Here is a 23,955-nt window from a genome sequence, read left to right as displayed (position 1 = left end):
TTTGTCTCTCCCCACACTTTCTCCTCTTCCTCCTCTGCCTTTTATTTTTCCAGCTCTCCATCCCAGAGCAATGGGGAGAGGAAGTTAAAATTTATACCCGCGCGCCCTTAAACTGCTGACATCCCATGTTTACAGAAACTGTTTACACAGAAAATTAATCAGTTATGGTTTTAAATTTTAATTAAAGAATGCTTTTGGGGTTATTGCAAAACAGACAAAAGCCCATAAAATGTATATTTGACTGCCATGCTGTGTTGTTCTTGGACTGAGGAACAGGCCGCTGATCAGTCATGCGTGAGATGTGTGTTTGTGTGCGTGCGCATGTGTTTGAGAGAAACACACTCTCCTTTCCTCTTTTAGCATAACCCTCTCCACTTCAGAAGCATTATTTTCATGGGCCTTGTTCAGAGCAGTGCATAATATTTACAGACAGCAGCCCATAAAATGCATATCTGACTGCCTGGGTTTGTTGTCTTTGCACTGAATAAGAGACAGGGAATCAATCACATACAAGCCCCCACCAGCCCCATACGCTGTTAAAATATTGTCCTCTTTAAAATAACACTGTTTAGTTTGGAAAGATTCAGGGGGCAGCCGTGTCGGCTGTGTTGGCAAATGCAACACAACCCAAAATCCACACAACAGTGGTCATTTTACTGAGTCAAGAAGCACAAAACACATCATGCCATCTTTTGAAGCTTCACTGACTTCTTCATCAGGCAAATATATTAAAAATCATACAGGAGAAGAAAAGTGATAATGGGCCAGACAGACAGGCCAAAATAAAGCTGCTTCAGGTCACTTCAGAGGTATGCTGTTTAAGTGATGCATGCGTCCAAGAGGCCAGAAGGCGTGCCAAAGCCATGCTCCAATCCTAAGGACTGGAACGCAGCTTTGGCGCATCTTCTGGCCTCTTAAGATGCGAGTGTCATTTAAACAGCATACCTCCAAAGTGACCCGAAGCAGCTTTATTTTGGCCTGTCTGTTCAGGCCCTAAGTTAGACTCAGAGGCCTGCGTTTGGTCTGAGACATTACTTCTTTTGTGAGTTTCTGGCTGCAGCTGCACTGTAGAAATAATGCAGTCCCACACCGCTTTTACTGACAAAGTTCAATGCTATGGAATTCTGGGATTTCTAGTTTTGTGAGATATTTAGCCTTCTCTGTCAAAGAGCTCTGGTTCCACAGCAAGCTATAAACTGCATTATTTCTGCAGTGCAGAGGCAGCCTTGGTATGTGTCTGGAAAATAGGGAGATTGTACTTGTGCCAGACTATCAGGAGTCTAATAGGCCCAAGACAGTGGCATCCTGTGGTCATTCTGGTTGTGAAGATCAGATGTTTCTCTCCTCTTGTAGATTATTTGATTTGGACTCCACTTATATGTGCCTTTGTTCATGTGGTGCTGTCTGGTGTGAAATGTTCATGACAATATCCAATGCTGAAAAATTACTTTTACCATTGCTTTGTTGTGTTTTGCAGTTACTCCAGTCGTATATATCACTTTGGGCAGGTTTGAAAGGTGGCTTTAAAAATGTTTTAGCTAAATAAAGAGGAACAAAGATATGACCGAAAGTTTGTGGGGCAGAACTCCTTAAATCTGATGAAGGGGTGGGTAAATAAAACTTTGAATAGTGGGTCATGCATTTTTTGTGTGTGTCCCAAATATCTCCATGCTCCACTTGCAGATCCTGAATGAATTATGCAAAACAGGCATACCTTTTATGCATACCTTTTCCAGCATACCTTCAGAAATACATTAAGCAAGTAATTTTTGCTGGTTTTGCTTATTTTATCCCCATCTTTTGATTGTCCTACTTTAGCTGTTGCCGGATTCATCCTTTTGTCCACCACTTTCATGGCTATTGGATTAAACCCTGGGGTTTTAGGTGCTATGGGTTTATTTTTATACTTGAATTTGAATAGGAGGGTGTTTTAATTTCATTATAGGAACAATTATTGGTTCTTGATATAGTCAGTACTGTATTCTGTAGTAATGAAACATGCACACATACAACAGAATAAATGGCAGTAGAATTCAGAGACTAAGGCTTCGTCTGCATTGCAGAAATAATGCTGTTGGACACCGCTTTAACTGCCATGTCTCAATGCTATAGAACTGTGGGATCTGTAGTTTTGTGAGCTATTTAGCCTTCTCTGACAGAGAGCTCTGGGGCCACAATGAACTACAAATCCCAGGATTCCATAGCCTGCAGCCATGGCAGTTAAAGTGGGGTCAAGAAGATAGATTATTTGTGCAATGTAGATGAGGCCATAGCCATGTCAGTCTGGGATATCATTATGCAAAGGGACTTTGTGACATGTTTGACACAAACGGAGCCAAAGAAGTTGTAGCATGAGCTCACATCTGAGGAAGCAGAGCTATGTCTATGAAAGCTTCTGCTACAACTTCTTTTACACCATTAGTCCCAAATGTGCTACAAGATCCCGTTGCATACAGAATAAATGATGCAAAGATGAGAGAAATAAGACATATTTAACCAGTTTGCATAATTTATATGAGCTGCAGAATTGCACTTTTCTGATGTGAAAAATTTCACACACTTGACCACAGTTGCAAAAAATGAGGGAAGGTATGTCCTTCCGTCAATGATTTTCTTAACCTTCATTTGTTTTCACTTCAGTGAGTCTTTGAGGTTTTACTGGAGTGTTTCATGAGGACATGAAGGATCTCAGCTGCTGAAATGCTCCTGGTGGTCTTGAGCCTGAGCATTGAATTGCTGTGGGAGGGAGTGCGCTCCTTAAACTAGCTTCTTTCTCCTATGCAATTATGCTCTTAATGATTCAGCCGCCAGGTAATAAACCGCAAAATCATTCTTTGACCTCACGTTCCGAGAAGTCACCTTTTTGGAGTTTAGGACACCTAGGTTAACTTTCCTTAAAAACTTTGACGGCGCCCGTCTTGGCTATCAATTAATGCCTGAAATATTGTCTGTTTCTTTTTCCGAAACGACTTCCAGGATGTTTCATGGACGCATAAAATCTCCGGCTATCGCTTTGAGGAGTGCCCACAGTGGAGACTGAACTCCCTGACTAAGTACATTTTTGTGCTAATTAAATATTCCAAATTTCTATCAAGATTATTGTCACCTGTGTAATGGTTCATTGAGTTTATGAGACACGCCAGCTTCCACTTTTATATTTCCATTAGAATAGTTATACAGCTATTCCATAATGAGGAACTGGGGAAAAGGATGAGGAGACGGAGGGGGGAAAAACCTTCCTTCATGTTGGACTGTTCTTCTTCCTTATTCTTTCTTGTTTAAAGTGTTGTAATTGCATTGACATTGACAGAGGCATAGGCTTCCATCCAATTGCTAGGCCCACTTGGAGTAAGTTCATTGAATTGGTAAATCAGCATTTTGCAAGTGCCATTGATTCCATTGGTCCACTCCGATCGGGAATAACACTTGACTTCAGGCATTGTGTAATATTTATTATCAATTCAATGGAAAGGCATACCATGCACAATGTTCAATAACATCCAACATGGCTATCCCTGGAAATATATGCAGCAGGTCCTTGGTATCTGCTGGGCTTTGGTTCCAGGACCATCTATGGATGCCAAAATCCATGGATGGTCAAGTCCCATTAAATACAGCAGTGGAGTGTACAATATACAAAATTGCAAAGCAAGGCCTGCTTTTTGGGGAATTTCTTTCTTTTGGGGAAATGTTCTCGCTGTGGATGGTTAAATCCATGGATAAAAATCTGTGGATATGGAGGTCACACTGTACAGTGTTGACTAGGATAGGACAACTTCTAGCATACCATATTTATTGTCTAAATCCTATTGGTTAGCTCTGACTATCATAGTTGTTGTATGCCTTCAAGTCATTTCTGATTTATGGCGACCCTAAAGTGGACCTATTACAGGGCTTTCTTAGCAAGATTTGTCCAGAGTGGGTTTGCTTTTGCCTTCTTCTGAAGCTGAGAGACTGTAACTTGCCCAGGGTTATCCACTGGGTTTCTATGGCTGAGCCGGAATTTGAGTCTTGGTCTCCAAGGTTGTAGTTCATCTTTGAAACCACTACACTGGCTCTCGCTGACTAGAGTAAACCTATTCAATCAATCATTGAGGGGAGGACATTTTATTTGGCCCATGCAGACGGGGCTTAAGGTTTAAAAGGAACTACTGTGAGCTTTATCATGCCAACAGTTGTGCCCTTTAATGGCACCTTGAAATCTGCCACTGTCTCATGTTGCTTAATGATAATGCCAGCTCCAGCTTGACAGAGTGGCATTTGGGAGAAGACGCTCTGCCACGCAACCAGGGCGAGGAGAAGGAGACCCACATGATCTATAACATTTCCATCTTGTTTTCCATTGTTATGCCTTCCTCTCTCTTTTTGACCTATGGTTCTAGGGGAACATTCTGATTACACATTCTTTCTAACATACATCATTTTGAGTGTTTGGTAGATAAATGAGATCCTTCATTTTTTGTGATGGTGGAAGAGGATGACACAAATTTCTCAATGCTTTGAAAAAGGCAGTCGGTACCGCAGCCATATCTGAGAACAAGTATGCACTGGAAAGTGCGAAAGACAGAGCATCGCTCATTACATGAGAAGTCACACAATGAGGCGAAACCTTAGATGAAATGCCAGGCTGGATCAAGAAACCCAAAGGAAATTCCACAAGGATAGCCAAAGAACGACAAAACACAACTGCTTTTGGCATCCTGGTTATCATTTCTAAGATCTAGTATTTTTCTTTAAGGATCTCCTGCGTTCCCTCCTGTAAAAAAAATACCCCCAAAATTTCCTTTGGTGGCATTTCCACCATGTTTTGGGTTATGGCAGGATATAAGAAAATTAATAATAATAATAATAATAATAATAATAATAATAATAATAATATACTAGTTTTATACAAAGGTCCAGGAGAGCAAAGTATTGTGGGAATGGCCCCGCATCATCTAGAGCAGTGTTTCGCACCCTGTGTATTGCAACCCCTTTGGAGGTCGAATGATCCTTTCATAGGGGTTGCCTAAGACCATCAGAAAACACATATTTAATATTATGATATTAATAATTTTATGGTTGGGGGTCACCACAACATGAGGAACTGTATTAAAAGGTTTTTAAAAGGAAGGTTAAGAAACACAGCTCTAGAGGGTATTTTGGAACCTTGTTGGCCACAAAACTGGCCCCCAGGGGCTGCATATGGATCACAGGCTGCAGTTTGCCCACCTTAAAGGCAAAAAATACTCCCAGCTCAATAATGAAAGTCCCCAGCATTCCCAGCATCACCCTCACACTTTTGTTTCTATCAGAGTCCTTCTCAAAATAATGGTGGGAAGTGTCCAGTTGCCATTTTGGAGAGGCCTCCGATGGATATAGAGGTATATGGGAGCACTGTCAAGAGTGCAACTCATGGGGAAATTGGCACTAACCAGCCCATAAGCTTTCTACCTCTGTTATAAAAGGACATACAGTATGCACATTTAAAGCACACATGTGTCACCTAGAGGATCCCAGCCAATAAAATGAGCATCTTGAATCATGGATGGTGCAGTGGTAGCCCTAGTGAATCTCAGTTTGCCCATGTCACCCCAGATGGTGACATTGGGCTTATTTGCCAATGGTTCCATCATCTGTTGGTCACTGCGGAGGCAAACTGAGCTGTGAATTCCTGGATCTTTACTTCAACATTTTTGCCATAATTGCCCCATTGTATCTTCTTCTCCGCTCTCCATTCCTGGTCAATGGTCACAAGAAAAGCCGGAGATGTCTTTATTTACCTACACTTTGTATCTGTCTGGGAAATCCTGCTGTTTATTCATGGATGGTTCTCCCTCCTGGAATGGCCTTGCTGCAATTTGCATCCCATAAGAAGATTTTTGAGGGCGAGCGAACTCAACAAAGAAAGGATCTTCATCAAACAAACCGGACTTTCCTAAGAGCCGCAAGAGTAACAAATAGACCGGGTTTTGTTCTCTTCCTTGGGGATTTTCTGCGCATATTTTACTGTCACTTTCATGACATTTTTGTCAGCTCCAATTCAGAGGCCAGAGGTGCCGCCAGAAGGTCCAGCCACATTTTTATTCTCGGCTGCATTTTCAGAGAATAAACAAAAACAGTACAAGCAAGAGAGCGCCAGAAACAATGCAGACCTGGAGAGAAGTGAAGAGGTTATTGGGACAGCTTATAAGCAGTCTCTGTGTATAGATCGGCTGGAAAATAACCGTTGAGCATGAACCATCCAATCAAAGTCCACGTCTTGGGCTTCTAAAAAAGTATTTGCTTGAAAATGTTAATAACATTTTGGGGCACAAGGTGATTTTCTCACAAGGAAAACGAGTATTCTTTTCCGTTGTGCAATGCATTAAATGAGTGCATAAGAAGTGTCTCCACCTCCAGCAGTGAATCCTAAATGTAGAGTCAAATGGCTGAATTAAAATGGCCAAATAAGTGGAGACAGATCTAAGAGAAGAAAAATTTGGGATTTTTTAAAAATTTGCTTTAATCTCACTCTTAGTTTGGTTCATTCAGCTGAATGATTTGTGTATTTCTTATATTTCTGCCTCAGCTTTTAAGGCAAACCTTCACAAGAAGGCTTAAAAGAAATGAAACAATGAATATGCAGTCAGCCCTCCATATCCACAGATTATATAAGTGACACCATTTCACTATGCCATTGTAGTTAATGGAACTTGAGCATCCACAGTATTTGGTATCCATGGAGTGTCCTGGAATGAAACCCCAGCTGATACCAAGAGCCCACTGTAGTAGTAGTAGTAGTAGTAGTAGTAATAGTAGTTATTCTTATTAATAAGGGGGAGAGGTCACAGAATTGTGATTGGGTCAGTGAATCCGCTCTGGAATTTAGTCTGAACTTTAAAAGAACTTTCTGCAATGCTGAACCCTACCCAGAAAAAAAGTACCAAAGGGTGCACAATTCCAGCTACTGGATTTTGTGCAACCTACTCCAATCTTAAGAGGTGCTAGGGATCACATTGTAAACATACAATGGATATGTGAAGTCGAAGGCTTTCATGGCCGGCATCCATGGTTTTTTTGTGGGTTTTTCGGGCTATGTGGCCATGTTCTAGAAAACACCAGGAAGAAAATTTTCTAGAACATGCCCACATAGCCCGAAAAACCCACAAAAAACCACACATTGGATAATGTGTTTTCCTTTGTAAAGTAAAAAAAAAAAAAAAAAAAAAAGGGGGGGGGGAGGAAATCTCTATAAATTATGCAGTTTAAAAGAAGGAACACAGGGATAATCTGCGGAGGTCTTCAAACAGAAGCTGGATAGGCATCTCTCAAGAATGCTTTAGTTATGTAGTCCTGCATAGTTGAATTAGATGGCCCTCACGACTGTGCAATTTTCATGGGATAATCGCTATTTAAATTCCCGCTTTTCTCCATGTGATAAAGTCCTATGGTTCTGTGGAAGGCAGCTTCCTGTGTTCCTATGAGAGCCACTTGGTGCATAACAAATTGTTCATTACATCGCTTATATGTATCCGTCTGCTCATGTTTAGTGCTCAAGTACAACTTGAGTTTGCCAGTGCTTTGGCTTTGTGTATGAGCAGCTAACACCTTGGAGGAGACGGATATAGAAGAGTGAACAAAGCTGGGGTGGGAGAGAGTGATCTTTGTCAGTTTTCATCGCTGCACCCAACAGCATCATAAAAACGTGTGTGGATGGAAATACTAAACCGGTCGCAAGGTGTCAGAGTTAGCACCCAGAATCCCAGACAATCAACCAGTCAGCTTGATTGATATAATCAACAGCACTTTATTGATAGATCCAGAATCAGACATGTGCCTTACTCAGCTTCTTAGCTGAGACTAACCACACCCTCCCCAAGACAAAGTAACAGAATTCCCAAAAGCCAAAACCCCTCCCAAGCAGAAACCCGCCAAGCGAAGCCCCTCCTGATTCCCACAGAAGTGAAAGCACATTCCCAAGCTCTGAGCGCTCGGAGAGCCAGGCCTTCAAGGCCACTAGATAAGACACCTGGCCCTGCTATGCACTACTATCACTATCTACACTTCTACTGCAGCCAAAGCCCCATCATCCCCAACTACTATACTACACTACAAACACTATCTGGTAGAATACTAACAGGATTCTAACACAAGGTGATCATTTATCTTTGGGTTTTTATGATGTTGGCTGTTTCAGAGCTTCTGGAGGTCTGGGAGAAAGAACGCGGCCAGGATTCTACCAAGAGTCTATTGAGGCTTTACAACAGACTAGAAAAAGAAGCAAACCTTTTTATTTTTTACTCCTTTTCCCAGAGTCCAATAATTTTGCTGTCTACCTTTGTGAGAACTATGACTATCTGGGAAAGTTATGATGGTCTGGGGCTGATGCCCTGAGGACCAATGCATCTTCACTTTTTTGTGTGTTATGTATGGTTTCAGACTACATTGGAAAGTTATGAGGAAAGAAATTAAGAGATAGGAAAGAAGGAAGGAAGGAAGGAAGGAAGGAAGGGAGGGAGGGTGAGATCAAGGTTGTTCAACTGTAAAGGTCGAAGATAATCCTGTGAACAAGGGGAGGGTCAACCTGAGCTGGAGAAGTCACCAAACCCTAACTTTAGGAAGAACAAGTAAACAGGAATGGAAGATAACAAATCCCAATCCCTTTCTATCTTTTCCATTTCATCTCTAGTGGAGAAGAGAGCAGGAAAAAGAAGTGTTTCTTCCAATAGAAAATAATATAACTTTTGCATTTCCCCCTTCTTTTGTGCAAGAATCAAGTAAGCAAATACTTTAATCCTTACCCTGAGATGGATTAATCTGTTTTCCCATCTGCCTCTTTTGCGGCCATAAATTCATTCCATCCCATTGTCTCCCCCTCCTCTTTTCTCTAAGAACTGTGGATTTAAGCCGCGTGCAATTCTCCTCCAAACATGCATTTTTATGGGCACCTTTTGAACCATGAACTGCACTGTACAGAATCTGAAGCACAACTGCATTTGATCCACTTTCGTTCTGCATTGGGGCAGGGAATGTGAATTAGGTCAATGTGCTTATAAACACAGACTAAGGGAAAAGAAAAAAAGAGAGTCTTCTGGCATCCCTTTGTATTTCTACTTCAACAGGAAGATATGCCTCTCCTACCAAGAGCTAGCACAGCTATTGCTTCTAACTCAGAAAGGTTGCAAAATGTGGTTTCGCTAGTGACTTCACTGGGAAAAAAACCTCCTTGCTTCATTCAAACCTACTGTTTTCTTGGGAGTCCATTTTCCTATCCGCATAGTGACCCTTCCTGACCCTGTCTTGCGCCTGGTCCTGACGGGAGCCCAGCTAGAAGCAGTAACAGCTTCATTGACTGCATGTTTCAGGACGAATCATGCGCTAGTCCTGACAATCTTGGCAGACAACCCCATGCTGACACTGCAAGCTAAGAGCAGTCCAACATGCAAAAAGGAGTTTTCCATCCACTGACCACGCTCTGCCTTGTAAATGTGCTTTCCCTTGCATTAGCCCAAAATGGACTTTTATAGCTCTTGATAAAACAGAAACGTGAACCAGTGGTGTGGCAGCTGATCTCTCCCACAAATGCACCCACAGAGCACTAGGCAGAGGGTGTCACATTATATGCTCACTTCTTGATGTTCAGATTTGCTATCTCAATTTTTTTTCTTGACAGCTTGGTTTCCTTGGATGGCTTTCTAATGCCCCCTGCAATGATTCCAAATGTTGCATCCCTACTTGACATTGTTTTCCCTTCTGAAAGATATTGACCAAGTTGGAAGGATAGCGTCTACGGTGGGTCCCTCATTCACACAGCTTGGAAGTAATTCGTTCCAAATAGTTAGTTATAGCATGTCTTCCATATCCACAGATTCTTTATCCATGGATTCAACCATATTCGGATGAGATAAAAATCCCCAAAAGCAAACATTGATTTTGCAGCTGTATATGAGGAACACCATTTTACTACAACACTGTAGTTAATGGAACCTGAGCACCTATGGATTTTGGTATCCATGGGGGTCCTGGAACCAAACCCCATCAGATACAATGGGCCAATTTGTGATGACTTTTTCCACCTTTAACAAAGACTACATCTACACTGCAGAATTAATGCAGTTTGACACAGCTTTAGCTGCCATGGTTCATTGCTATGGAGTTCTGGGATCTCTGGAATTCTATAGCAAACCCATTGAAATCCATAGGGCTTAATGACCACACAAATCTCAGTTTTGACTCTATTCTGCTCTGGAGTAAAAGTAGTTTGCCATAACCCTCCTCCTCCACTGTACTTTAGAGAAACTTTGTGGATTTCTTATCTTCATCTGCTTTAAGTAACTAAAATTGAAGTATAGAAACCATTCAAAAAACGTACAGCCAGAACTCAGGATACAAGTTGCAGCGATTAAGCCTAATATAACAAGGCTTGTAAGTGATATGCAGTACCAGCCTTCTCATTAATAAAATTAACAAATAATATTAGGCATGGTGTTCACGTATGATGATGATAATGATGATGATAGAATCATTCCAATACAAATATTATAATAGATGTGTGTGCACTTACTTATTCCTCCTTTCTCTCCAAATCTGGCGACTCTTGATGAGCAACTTTAAATAAATATGTGATGCACTTTAGGGTTTTAAATCTTGAGTTAAGTCTTGGGGGGCCCTTGGCAATAAAGGATATTTAAAGGGGGTCCAGGATGAAGAAAAGGTTAAGAACCACTGGCCTAGAATAAAGTCAGCTTCCTTCTTTCCTTCCTCTCAAACCATTATTATATTATATGCCCAATAATACATATATTTTCTCTGCCCTGGAGCACTTGGCATTGTAGAGACCAATTTCTTCACACCTACAGTATCCCCAAATCCAATAATTGCAAATACTCCAGTGGTTAATATCAGGCAGAAGTGGAAATGTTTTCGTCCATTAGGAACGCTCACGTAACATTTGGCCAAAATTTATATATCATTAGTCAGGAACTGGGTGGTATTTATAGGATACTAAGGTGGTCCCCAGAACATTCAATGGACAAGCCAAATGCCTTATGCTTTCCTCGTCTCTTTTTCTCATTCGGTCTTTCCTCCTCTCTTTTCCAGCCACACATAGACACAAAGAATTAATTTCAGTTGCCAAACCAATGAGAAAAGTAATCTGGTGGGCTTAGCTGTATACTGCAAAAAGAGGAATTAAACTTGGAATTAAGTTTACAGGTCACAAAAATATATGGCTTATGATATTATTTCACTACCTCTTCCTGTGCAATGGAGACATCTGTGAAGTCGAAGGGGCCGTTTTCCTTTGTAGGGTGAGGAAACAGTTGACTTTTACATAAAGGTCTTCATAAAAATGTGATTCTGTTCTCATTCTTTACCCAAATGCAGGCTGTACTTTTCATGCTACTTCCTGCCCACATTATTGTGAACAACAGTGTGGGCAAAACCACTCACTGTTGTTCTTGTTGTTGTACTTATAGCTATAGCAATAGCATTTATATTTCTATACCTTATTGTTGTTGTGTGCCTTCAAGTCATTTCAGACTCTTAACAACTCTCAGGTGAACCTATCTTTAGGCTTATTTTTCGGGGGGGGGGGGGGGGGATTTGTTCAGAGTGGGATGGTCCTTGTCTTCCTCTGAGGCTGAGACTGTGTGAATTGGCCAAGGTCACCCAGTGGGTTTCCATGGCTAAATGGAGATTTGAACCCTCGGCCTAATTCCCACTTACCTGTTAAACCGGGTTGTGAACCGAATCTACGGTTCTGTTTGGCCCCAAACATGGTTCCCACTATCTTTGCACCGGAACAAGGCTAGTGCTGGAGAGGCCATGGAAGGCCCAGGCGGAGAGGCCTGGCCACGTGGCAGAGAGACCTGGGGGATGGAGTAGACAGACAGGGCCAGGAGGACGGAGGAGGTAGGCCAGGAAGAAGGCAGAGAATGGAGCGAAGCGTGGTTAGTAGTTACTTTAGTAGGATTATTTAGTTGGATCTGTAATGGTGTGTGTATATATATATATATATATATATATATATATATATATATACACATACATACACAGTCTGCCCTCTCTATACGCAGGGGATCCGTTCTTGACTCCCCTGCATATGGGAAAAATAGCATATGATCAAGCCCCATAGGAAAGAATTAGGCACATGTACACAGCGATGCGCGAGGCTCATGGCATAGGTATGCACCTCATTACGTCTCATGGGGCTTGCCTTCTGCGTAAGCTCAAAGATGCAGAAGGCAAATCCGTCTATGAGGAGGCCTGACTGTCTATATTTACTGTTAAGATTGGGAGTTCAGATTCCTACTGAGTATTAGTTGTATGTCCCCCTGTGTAAGAATCTGTGGCTATGGTTAGCAATAATTTTAGTAGATTCATTTATTTAGTTGGATCTGTAATGGTGTGTGTGTGTGTATCATTACTGTTAGGCTTGAGAGGTCAGATTCGTACTGTGTATTAGTTGTATGTCTTCCCCCTCCTTTTCTTCTTTCCATTTCTTTATCTTTGATTGCATATTACTTTGTTTGCAAATTAGACTGTTTGTAGCGACAACGAATTTTAAAAAAGCAATCTAAAAATTAAATAAATTAAATTGAATTAATCTCAAGAGGGCAGTGGCAAGGTCTTGAAATGGTTAACAGCACTGGAATATTTGGGCTGGTGAGCTTTCTCCCCGCTTTCGTAGCCTCCTGGCCTGCAGGCATACACCTGGCATGGAGGGTCAGGTAACAGCTCAGCTCCTCGGTCTGTAGGTCAGGACCTGGCTGGTGATAAGAGACCCCTAGCCCTCCTTTCCTAGGAGCAATCACTTAAGGAAAGAGGAGAACATTAGGGGATATTAAATGTCAGTCAGTCCGTCTTTCAGACTTCATTTCCCTCCTTTAATTATCATGCAAGGTAAACATGAAACAACCCCAGAGAGTCACGAGCCGGGATAAAGCGAGAACTGTGTTCGGGAACACGCTCACTAAGCCCCAGCATAGATTCCTGGCTGGTGGGGAGAGGAGGGGGGAAAATAGACATTTGTAACCTGCCCTATTAAACTTCACTGAGCTGCTGTTAATTATAATCCTGGCTCGAAATTGCATTGCTCTGGATTATACATCTGGGCTCTTTGCTACTGCAAGCTCATTTGCAAAACTATGAAGAAATGTCATTGCCTAAGAACCATCTGTTTTCCAAATGGAGAAGCACGGGGGGGGAAAAGAGGGAGAGGTTGCACATTCAGATCCCTTTGCTGCCTCTGCCATCTTTGCCTTATCTTTCCTCTCACCGAGGATCAATCGGGATATTGGACATGAAACCCAGGAGAGGAAAAAAATGGCAGCACTTCCTCCACTAATTGAGTTTTGGGATATGACATGGATATTTGGCTGAGACACATGTGATGAGAGCCAGTTGGTATATACTAGTAGTTTAAGCTCACCTGTCAAATGACATGGGAGGAGAAACAACCCTACCTCTATCACTGTCACCCATCTGTGAGGAACGGCTTAGGGAGATAGGCCTGTTTAGTAAAGAGAAGAAGAAACTCTCAAGGGTAGGAAATAGGATACAAATATCCACCCCAGCACTAGTTACATGTGTGCATAGAGGGTCCCTCTCACTCTCTCCCTGAGCCCCTTGGGATCAGGGACATAGCCAAGGAGGGGGGGGGTCCATGGGGTCCGGACCTCCCTTCCATTAGATACAATGAATGGCATGCGCTAATGCACTACCGCACCCAAGCCCGATTATAATGGTGCACTTAGTCTGGACCCCCCTTCCCCAAATCCTGGCTACGTCCCTGTTGGGATGCTCCCTGAGTGCAATGAAAGGGGGTGGGATGGGAACAGAATAGGGGCTATCACCCATTTTATTGCACACCGGAATGCTGCCAACACCGCCGGAAGTTCCCTAAGTTCCCAGAGGAGGCGATTTTCAGGAACGCTTCTGAACAGTTCCTGAAAATCACCTGCTCTGAGTTGGATCTGCAACGGAATGGGAACTTCTGGCAGCACCAGCGGCGTTCCGGTGTGCGAGAAAAGGGGTGATAGCTCCCATTTTGTTCTCATCCTGCTCCATTTCGTCACTTCCCGATCACGTCCCAAGGGGCTGTGTGATAAGCTCCACTGTCTGAGACACTCTCCATTTTCTGTGGATCACTCTTCAGGACTGGTAGTTATTTCTTCATCTAACTCCTGTTTTCTCTATATTCAACCTTTCAACCTTCCTTTCCGTTAGCCTTGCATGGTTCTTAAGGTTGCATTGGTTTTTATATGTTTGTGAGCACCCTTGCACTTTTCTAAATCCTTCTGTTTCCTGAAACTGGAGTATTCTCTGAAGTTAGTACTGGTACATACAGGTGAAAAGATCCCCAAAGTTACTCTCCTCTTGCAGGCCTCCTTTTGAACCATAATTTCCCCAAATTTTCAAGGAGACACTGACATTGCTGCAGAAGACCCCAAAGTCCCCCCACCTTTTAGGGTAACAGTTGTAATCCACTTCCACAATACTACTATCATTGACTACATATCTTAGGATACGTTTCTAGCTAGTCTTCTTGCAGAACTGCCAGTTCTAGACATGCTTCCGGCCAAATCACATAATTGCGCAGCCCAGCCATCCTACATTCATGCCAATCCCAAAGAGTAGGTCCAATGGTTGATGCTGCTGGTCCATTTCAACTTGTGTGGCCATCGAGATTTCTGCCTAGAGAGGCCTTTTATTGAGTCTACACTGAAGTAGAAACACGAAGCTCAAAAGTGAAAGGAAGGGAAGGAAGCATAAAATCCCGGAAACAAGAATACAATAATGACTAACAGATCAGGGCTAATATAACCGACTGCCAAACTTACTTGGAAAATGTAAGTGATTTTCAAGGATGTGGGCTACAGGAATTAATGTAATCAGACCAAATTTGGCTGCGTTGTTAAGGTTAATGTGACTTTAAATCTTTCTCAGCCTTTTATAGTACATTCCAGAGTTTCGCAGAACAGGTTCTTTCCATTAAAACTATAAACTTCATTGACATAATTAAAACTGATTTAAAGTAAAATTAAGCTTGACACATAACAGGAGATGTTGCGCCATTAATTTTTTCTACTACTGTAGATCTAGCTGTGTGCGGCCAGAAGATAAATGGAGAAAGCATCAGACGCTAGTTATTCTCCACATATGTGTTGTTCCCATGGTCTTAAAATGGATTTACCATTTTAAAAAATTTCGCCACAAGTGATATAAAAATCAGAAGGGAGATATATGAGATTTTTGAGGTATATCTCAATATATATCTCAATATATATGGTCTTTCTCATGAGCAGATTGACACATCCCAAAGTTTTAATAAGACTTCACCTTAACGGCCAAAGAATGAGGTGTTTGACTCAAATAAAAGAGTTCTGGAACTGTAACAAGAAGTCAAAAGAATCGGAATGGTAAAATTGCTCAGCTGAGTTAATGCACACTCTACAGTCATCACTAGCATTAGCAGTGCCATTTACATTTCTATACCGCTTCATAGTGAACTAAGCACTCTCTAAGCACTTTATAATTGGTACGCCAATTGCACCCAACAAGCTGGGTACTCATTTTACTGACATTCAAAATGATGGAAGGCTGAGTCAACTTGGAGTCCTCTGGGATCGAACTCACAACGTTGTGGCTGCAATACCGGCACATGAGTGAAATGGGATGAAATGTGGAAAATCCAAGCTCCTGGTTGCTGGCAGGTGCCATTGTTTCTTAAACCCATAATGAGATGTGGACAGAAACCACTGACCTGTCACATACCTTGGTTTTCCCCCAGGGCTGCCATATCTCATGAAGTCAATTCTGAGTGAGGACAATACTTTCTGTCCTCTTAGTACAGTCTGCCCTCTGTATCCATGGATTTTTTTTATCCACGCATTCAATCATCCATGCTGTGAAAATACTGGAAATTATATAAATTACAAATAGAAAACCTTGATTTTTGCCATTTTTATATAAAGGACGCCATTATTATTTTTATTATTATTATTATTATTATTATTATTATTATTATTATTATTATTTTACTATTTAATGGGACTTGAGCATCCATGGATATGGAAGCAAGCCCCAGCGGATACCAAGAGCCCACTGTATTTAATGTTTCTGGAACTATAAAATCAGTGGCACCCAGGTGAAGCCAGGATTCTTGTGTAATATATTCCAGAGTTATAGCTGCAGGGTACAGGCATTGTCCGACCAAATCTGGTGCGCCAGTTATGCTCTTCTTAGGAAGCCCTGGTGGTGCGGTGATTAAATGCCAGTCCTGTAGCCGTAAAGTTGTGAGTTCGATCCCAGGGCTCCAAGGTTGACTCAGCCTTCCATCCTTTTGTAGGTCAGTAAAATGAGTCCCCAGCTTACAAGGGGCAATTGTCTTACAGCTTGTAAACCGCTTAGAGAGTGCTTGTTCACGGATAAGTGGTATAATAATAATTGTAAGCTGCTCTGAGAGCCTTTTGGGCTGAAGGGTGGGGTATAAATAAATAAATAAATAGAAATGTAAATGCGATTGCTATCGCTATTCCTTCAATTTCCAAATTCCTAACATTGGAAAGAGTGAGACAATATAGACCATTCACACCTAGAACTCTTCTCTTTGCTCTGTTTACGTTCCCTTGGTCAGTTTTAATTTGGATGCCTTAAATTGTGTTTCTAAAGTGCTTGACTCAATTGTTGTGTTGGAATTTTAAAAATTGGAAGACTGAAGGACAATTCTTGTGGGGAGAATACCCACAATACGTCTCCTCTCATCCATAGCTACAGCCCCATGTATCTTCTGATACTCAGGCCATGACATAGGAGGTTTCATCAGGCAAATAGGTGGTTGAATAGATGAGCAATTTTAGGAGACACTGGCCATAAACATTTCAAATTAAAACTAATCCACAAAGGAGCATGAGTCTCATTCTAAAACAATCAAGCTCTCTCTGGGTGCATCTACGCTGTAGAAATAACGGAGTTTGACACGGCTTTAAGTGCTGTAGCTCCATCCTATGAAGTCCTGGGATTTGTAGTTTTACAAGCTTCCTCCATCAGAGTGCTGGCGCCTTGTAAAACTACAAACCCCCGGATTGTGTAGGATGGAGTCATGGCAGTTAAAGTGGGGGCAAACTGCATTATTTCTACAGTATACACACTATGTGTGTGTGTATGCTTTATTTACTTTGGAGTTGACCTTACTCTGAGGTTTTTGTTTTGCTATTATTATTATTATTATTATTATTATTATTATTATTATTAGGCAGACAGAAGAGCAAAATAAAAATGCTGCGACCCCAGTTGGAAGAAACCCTGCCACCGTGAAAGTTTGAATGTTAATCGGGAACATATTCATTTTGCCTTGCTTATTAATCACAGCCACATCTCCCACCTGAAAGCGAAGTAAAAACCCAATTAGAATAAAGAATTGCAAGCACCCTGCCTTTTAAAACAAGGCTGCAAAACAATGGAACCAGATGTTCCCCGTTGCATATAAGGAACCTCGCAAAGCAGCTGGGAGAGATTTGGTTGCCGTCAGCCGCTGGTAAAAGAGAGGCATTAGCGGCATGGAAAGCACACTGCCATTTTTTTTAATGCTCATATAAAAGGGTAACTCCTTTAAGCCAAGGAATATTAGTCTTGAAAAGGTGTGTGTTTTGTCTCTCTGGGTATAGGAATCCCCAATGAACTTGCAGGCCAAAATTAAGGGACCTTCATTTACCATCTATCAGGTTTCTTATTTAACACGGTTGGAGAGCATTTATAACAAGGAGGAATTTATTTCATTCTCGGCTGTAAAATCAAAATGGCGCACTGATATCTCCACAGTTTCCTGGGTCACATTGCATCACTCTTTCACTGTTTTCGGAAGTGCAACTTGTGCAACATGGCGGAGAAAGCTTTGTACAAGTGCAAGGGATTCGGGGCCTTTGTTAAAAGAAAAAGACACCACCATGACTTGAAAAGCAAAGGAAACAATTATACCTTGCAACTCTAATTAAGACAACTAATAATATCCCCCCAAAATCAGATTAGTTTCTCTTTTCCCCCAAGAGAAATCAGGAGAATATCAACCGGTGGTGGCCTTTTTATGTGCTCCGGGAGCCAAATTGATACCTACATTTATGTCTGCGGATAGCAACCCAGATAGATAGACAGATAGAATGAGATTTGCTTTAGAGTAAACGGTTGAGTACACTCTCTTCACCAGCAACAGAGAGGAGTGAATTGCCACTATTGCTTTATTGTTTCTAAGGTTTGCTCTGCCTTAAGTTCTATTCCCTTTGAATGCCATCTTAATTAAAATGCTCCCTGTGCACACATTGATAGAAGAGTGCAAAAAAGTAACACACACACACACACACACTGTTAATGTCAAGGGGAGGCAGATAGGTATGAACCAAAGCTACCAAATACAGAAGGGGCTGATCAGGGCAGCCATTTTTGTGTGTACATATAATGCTTTTGGGAGGAATGACTTATGATAACATTGGAGGACTCATTTTGCTTGGTGCTCTTGTTACCTACAAAACAAATAAAAGAACTCACTCCCTAATATTGAACGTTGATGATTCCAAGCGAAAAGCCCCAAACAATCAGATGCCTTGAGTCTAAAAAGATAGATAAAGTAAGGGTAACAGTAACTATTTTTAATGATCTTCTTTTCCTGGAACTCCAGCTTAAAAAGCTGAACTCCTTGCACTTTCCTTGATATCAGCTGTAGACTGATATCAGGAATGCATTTATGACCCTCGTTCTCTGGAAGAGAATGGAAGTATTACAACGTTATGCAGGAAGGTAAGCAGAAAGCTGCATCTCTCTCTCTGACTCTCATCTTACTTTTCTAATTTAATAAGGCTCTTTGGGGATGCACTCCTCAGTGTCATCTAGCTGAGGGAGCTCTGGATCCTCCTTGGCATGGGGCAACTCCAGCCAGGGAATGCCAGCTTACTACACTGTGATATACACATTACTTTGGGAGGTGTGGAACAGCTAGCTTTGGGACACATGAAGATGGAATTCCTCCTTCATCTCTTACTGGCTGCATCTACACTGCAGAATTAATGCAGTTAGACACTGCTTTTACTGCCATGGCTGAACAGTATGAAACTGTGGGATTTATAATTTTGTGAGCTATTTAGCCCTCTCTCTCGGAGAGCTCTGGTGCCACAACAAACTACAAATCCCACAATTCCATAGGATGGCACCATGGCAGTTAAAGTGGTGTCAAACTGCATTGATTCTCTAGTGTGGCAGCAGCCACCATCACCATTGGGACATATACAAAATCTGGGTTGACAGGGGCATATGATTCTAGGAGATGTTACTTCCTTTGGATAAGTAGTGCTAAAGCTGGACTCTTATTTGTTAATTCACCCAGCTCTCTGGTTCCACTTCTGCTCAATTCCAAGTGGTTAGAAGCCTGGTGATCCAGAATAAAGATGTTGACACATTGATGGATACTGCAGTTGTTGAATCAGTGACAGCTCTATTGATTCCCATTGGAATCCAAAGCAGCTGCAGACTTTGTCAAGTAAAACAGTCAATGAAAAAACAAAAGGGGTCTAAGTGGTACATGGTGCCATGTCTCTTTTGGTGGGCAAGGAAGAGGGATCACCGTTGTGAGCTAAGATGTATTCCATTGACCTTGTTGGAAATCAATGGATATGGATTTCAAATCATGACAGTAGATTATCTGCTACCAACCTCAAAAAGGCACTGCTTGAATTCCTCCTAATGACGCTCTCTCGAATACAAGGTGACAACTGGATTTGCTAGTGGAAAGTGACCATAGAAGGTCCATAAATTTGATTAATCTCCTGGTCAAGTTTGGTGGCTACAGATCCGATAGAGCTCTCGGTTATGTGCAGTTCGACACTGCTTTAACTGCCATGGCTTTAATGCTATGGAATTCTGGGATTTGTGGTTTTGTGAAATATCTAGACTTCTTTGTCTGAGTGCTTTTGGCAACCCAAAGCACTACAAATCCCAGGATTTGAAGTGGTGTCAATCTGCTCTATTTCTGCAGTGTGGCAGTAGCTTCAGACAGAGTACCTGAAGATGTCCTTCGACCGATTTGGCATTTGAATTTGTATTGAGCCCATTTTGGTGAATCACATTTTATGCTTCAGATAGACATTAGGAGAGTCTGTGAGACTTTATTACAAAGCTATTTGTTGCTCATTAATTTAACAAGGTTATTCTTTACTTGAGTAAAGTGTTACTAATGTGTCACTTTCTTGTTGCTTGTCTATTATTATTATTATTATTATTATTATTATTATTATTATTAAAAACACATTAAATATTTTTATGTTGTGAGCCGTCTTGGGTCCCTTTCTGGGAGAAAGGCAGCACAAAAATGAAAGAAATAAAATAAATTTTAAAAATTAGAAATACAAAAATCCCTTCCCTCTCCCCCAAAAATGTCCCCCAAATCATCATTTTGACAATACTAATTGTTACATGTTCCAAAGGGAAACTACCAGTGCTTCCAGTTGTCTTCCTATGATTTTACACAATAAAGGCGCTATGCCCTTGTTACCACGAAATGTAACATGCTAAAGATAGCATTACCTGTGACCTGCTGCTCCTGAGCTCTGGACATCAGTGCGGCTGGAAGTGTGCCTTGAGTTTTAATGTCTCTCTTACCACAGAACCAGAAGTTGGATGAAACACTTCCTAGCAAATGCACTTTACTGAGAAACACGAGAGGCTATTATAGCACAAAGTCATTTTTCTCCTCTGTATATCCATTCCACTGAGAGGAAGCCCCTTTTTTTATCATCAGGGTCAAAAGAGGTACTTCTTTAGTGTTTGCCTGTATGCGCCTTCAAGTCGCCTGTCGACTCATGGTAAACCCTTGAATGTCACAGTGTTTTTTTCGGCAAGGGATACTCAGAGGTAGAACTGCCAGTTCCTTCCTGTGAAGTGTAGCTGACAGAACCTGGTAGTCGCTGGTGGACTCCCATCCAAGCACTAACCACATCTGATCTTGCTTAGCTTCCCATATCAGAGAGGATGTGCTGCTTTTAGGGCATGTAGGTAACTGCAAAATAAGGAGTAATTGAAAAACTCCACCCCGGAGATGCAGCAAAAGGGGGGTGGGTATGTTAGATATCTGTTTCCATTGCAATATTCAAGGGTAGCAAAGCCCCATTTCCAGAAGAAAGGGCACAATTTGAACTCCGGTGTGCATTAGTGCATGATTCGTGTTGGGGCAGATGCACCAGGCTGCAACCCAGACCATAGGATCTGCTTGTTATCAGCCCAGAAAACCAAAATCTGTATCTTAAACATCAGTTCAATATTTTGTTCTAGTAAGCAACTAAGCATCCCATGAGAAGGCCAAACTGGCTTCCAGTGGAGATCAAAAGATCTTCTTGTTGCTGTTGTTTTCTAATCACATCAATTATAGGTTTCACTTTCTGGTCTCACTTTCTGCAACGCTTCACTTCTTAAAATTTCATGTTCCTCCCTTGATACTTAGGAAGTTTCGGTAACTTCTTATTTTTCAAAGAGCTGAATAATTTTTTCACCCATCTTCACCAGAAAAGGAATGGAGTTCTGGATCAAAACATGAAAAGTGGTGAGGACTGGAAAATACACCAGTTTGTCCATCATTTTTTCCAGGCAGGACTGGGTAGAAATCCTCATATAAGACTTTTGGGAGCAGCTTCCAGTCCATACTGAGTTTAGCTGACCTATGTTTTTACTTTGGGTAGTTCAGCTTGGGATCTAGTGTGGTGTTGTGGTCTGAGCATTGGTCCATAGCTATGGAGACCAGGGTTCAAAATCTTGTTCCGCCAGGGAAAACCATGGGAGAGTTACACATTCTCAGCCCCAGAAAATCCCGTGATAGGTTTGCTGTAGGGCCGCCATAAGTTAGACATGACATAAGTTGGAAAAGACTGTACAGAGAACCCAGGTGGACAAAGCTGGGAGAGATTAACACACACTCACACCAGCATTACCCAGCCAGTTCCGTAATACAAGCCGGGTCAGCATGTTTATCCAGGATCAAGTCCTGCATCAAGGATGTTTTTCCATTCAGTGTCCTGGCTTTTGAGCAGCAGCATTTTCAGCCCAGAGGGTCTCTTGCCAAGGCTATCCAGACTATATGAAATGGAGGGCAGCTGACAAGTATGCAATACTACAGGGATGTTGTATTGTTAAGACAGCTTGTGATGTTGTAAATTCCTCAAAAGATACCAGTCATAGGGCTGTTTTTTCTTTATAAGAAAAAGTGCAAGGAAGGGTGCTGTTTCCTATTTGAAAGATTAATTGCTGCGGCTGAAAGCTTCCATTGGAGGCAACTCATCATTTCGTTTTGCCAGAGAAAGGTTGACCTCAAGAGTTCAGAGGCGCTGAGGGCTTTGCAAACAGATCTGGGGTTGCATCTGGACCTAGAGCCATGCTTTGACCATGCCTTCTATAGCAAAAGCCCATAGTTCAGTGTTAGACCAGAGAGTTTGGATGGAAACAGTCTCAGGTTCATCTTTGACATCTCAACACTGGTATGAGAAGTCTTGCAGAGCTGCTGCCAGTCAGTTCAGGCAACACTGAGGTCAGTAGAAGACAGGTTGTTATGCTTCTCCTTGATCCAAATCTAATTCAGGTTACTAGATCTCAGGATCTGATTCCTGAACAGATCTCATGGTGAAAGCACTGCCTTGAATTGTGTGTGTGAGTTAGATGGTGTTGTGTGCGTGCGTGTGTTTTAATGGGTATTATTTGCAGCTGTGGTTACTGCTTAATGACATCACTAGGCTGTCCATTATAATACCACTCTTGTTGCACACAACAACAACAACAACACATTTCTTCATAGCCCACCTTTTGTGTCATTGTAAAGAATCATCACCAGATCTCAGATTTTGGCCCCAAAGTCTCAGGGCCCCTGTGTGTGTTGTGTGCCTTCAAGTCATTTCTGACTTACGGTGACCCTATCATGGGGTTTTCTTGGGAAAGCTTGTTCAGAGGGGGGTTGCCATTATCATCCTTCGAGGCTGAGAGAGTGTGACTTGCCTAGTGGGTTTCATGAATGAGTGGGGATTCAAACCCTGGTCTTCAGAGTCATAGTCCAACATTCGAACCACTCCGCCATGCCTGGTATAGTCCTAACCTAGCAGCTCCACTTCCAGTATTCTTGACTGGCTACTTTACGAAAGAGAGAGAAAAGGACATGCAAGATCTTGGATGAACTGCAGAATGGCCTTAAGCAGTTAGTTCTTATTTATCCATTATTGGAATTATACTTCACCATGGCTGTCAAAGGAATAAACTGAATATTTTTTCCCTCCCTCTCTCTCTCTCTTTCATTCCCTTTCTCCGCAGGAGGATGGATGGCAATAATATGCTCTCAAGGAAGAGTCTGCATCCACATGGGTTATTCATGATACGCCTTGTTAAATAAATATTTACAGTACCTCTATTAATGCTCTTCTAAACTGCCTGCACTGGAGCGACCCGTCAAATGATCCCTGAGCATTCCAAGGGGTTACTGAAGATTAATCCACACAATCCATAGTGCTGGGCTAAAATAGGCTTGGACCTTTCCCAATTGCCAAGTCTCTCTCCTGCCAGTCTGGGGAACATGGGCTGTTTTGTTGGGAGGTTTCTCCCTCTGCCATAGAGAATAACGTTCCTTGACTTAAACAGCATTTGTGGTACATAGAAACTTGCTTTGGTCAAAATAATGTCTACCAACCACATAAAGACCTTCTAGTGCTTTATAGGGAAGCCATGATGGAAAGTCTGATTTTTCCAGACTAACATCGATAGGGGAGTCATTGACATGTCGTTTTTTGCAGAGTAACAATGTGAATAACCTCACTAGCATTTTTCAGGTTTGTTATTCACACCATTGAACCGCATTGGCAAGGTGTACAGAGTTTAATCTAGGTCTATTCGCATTGGTTATTCACACTGTTGGCAATATGAATCTTTTTTAAAACTTGGATAAAGACCTGATATAGATTATCCCAGGTTAAATGGGGA

This window comes from Sceloporus undulatus, chromosome 6, assembly GCF_019175285.1.
Source record: "Sceloporus undulatus isolate JIND9_A2432 ecotype Alabama chromosome 6, SceUnd_v1.1, whole genome shotgun sequence".
NCBI classification, from domain to species: domain Eukaryota; kingdom Metazoa; phylum Chordata; class Lepidosauria; order Squamata; family Phrynosomatidae; genus Sceloporus; species Sceloporus undulatus.
This window is presented reverse-complemented; position numbering follows the sequence as displayed.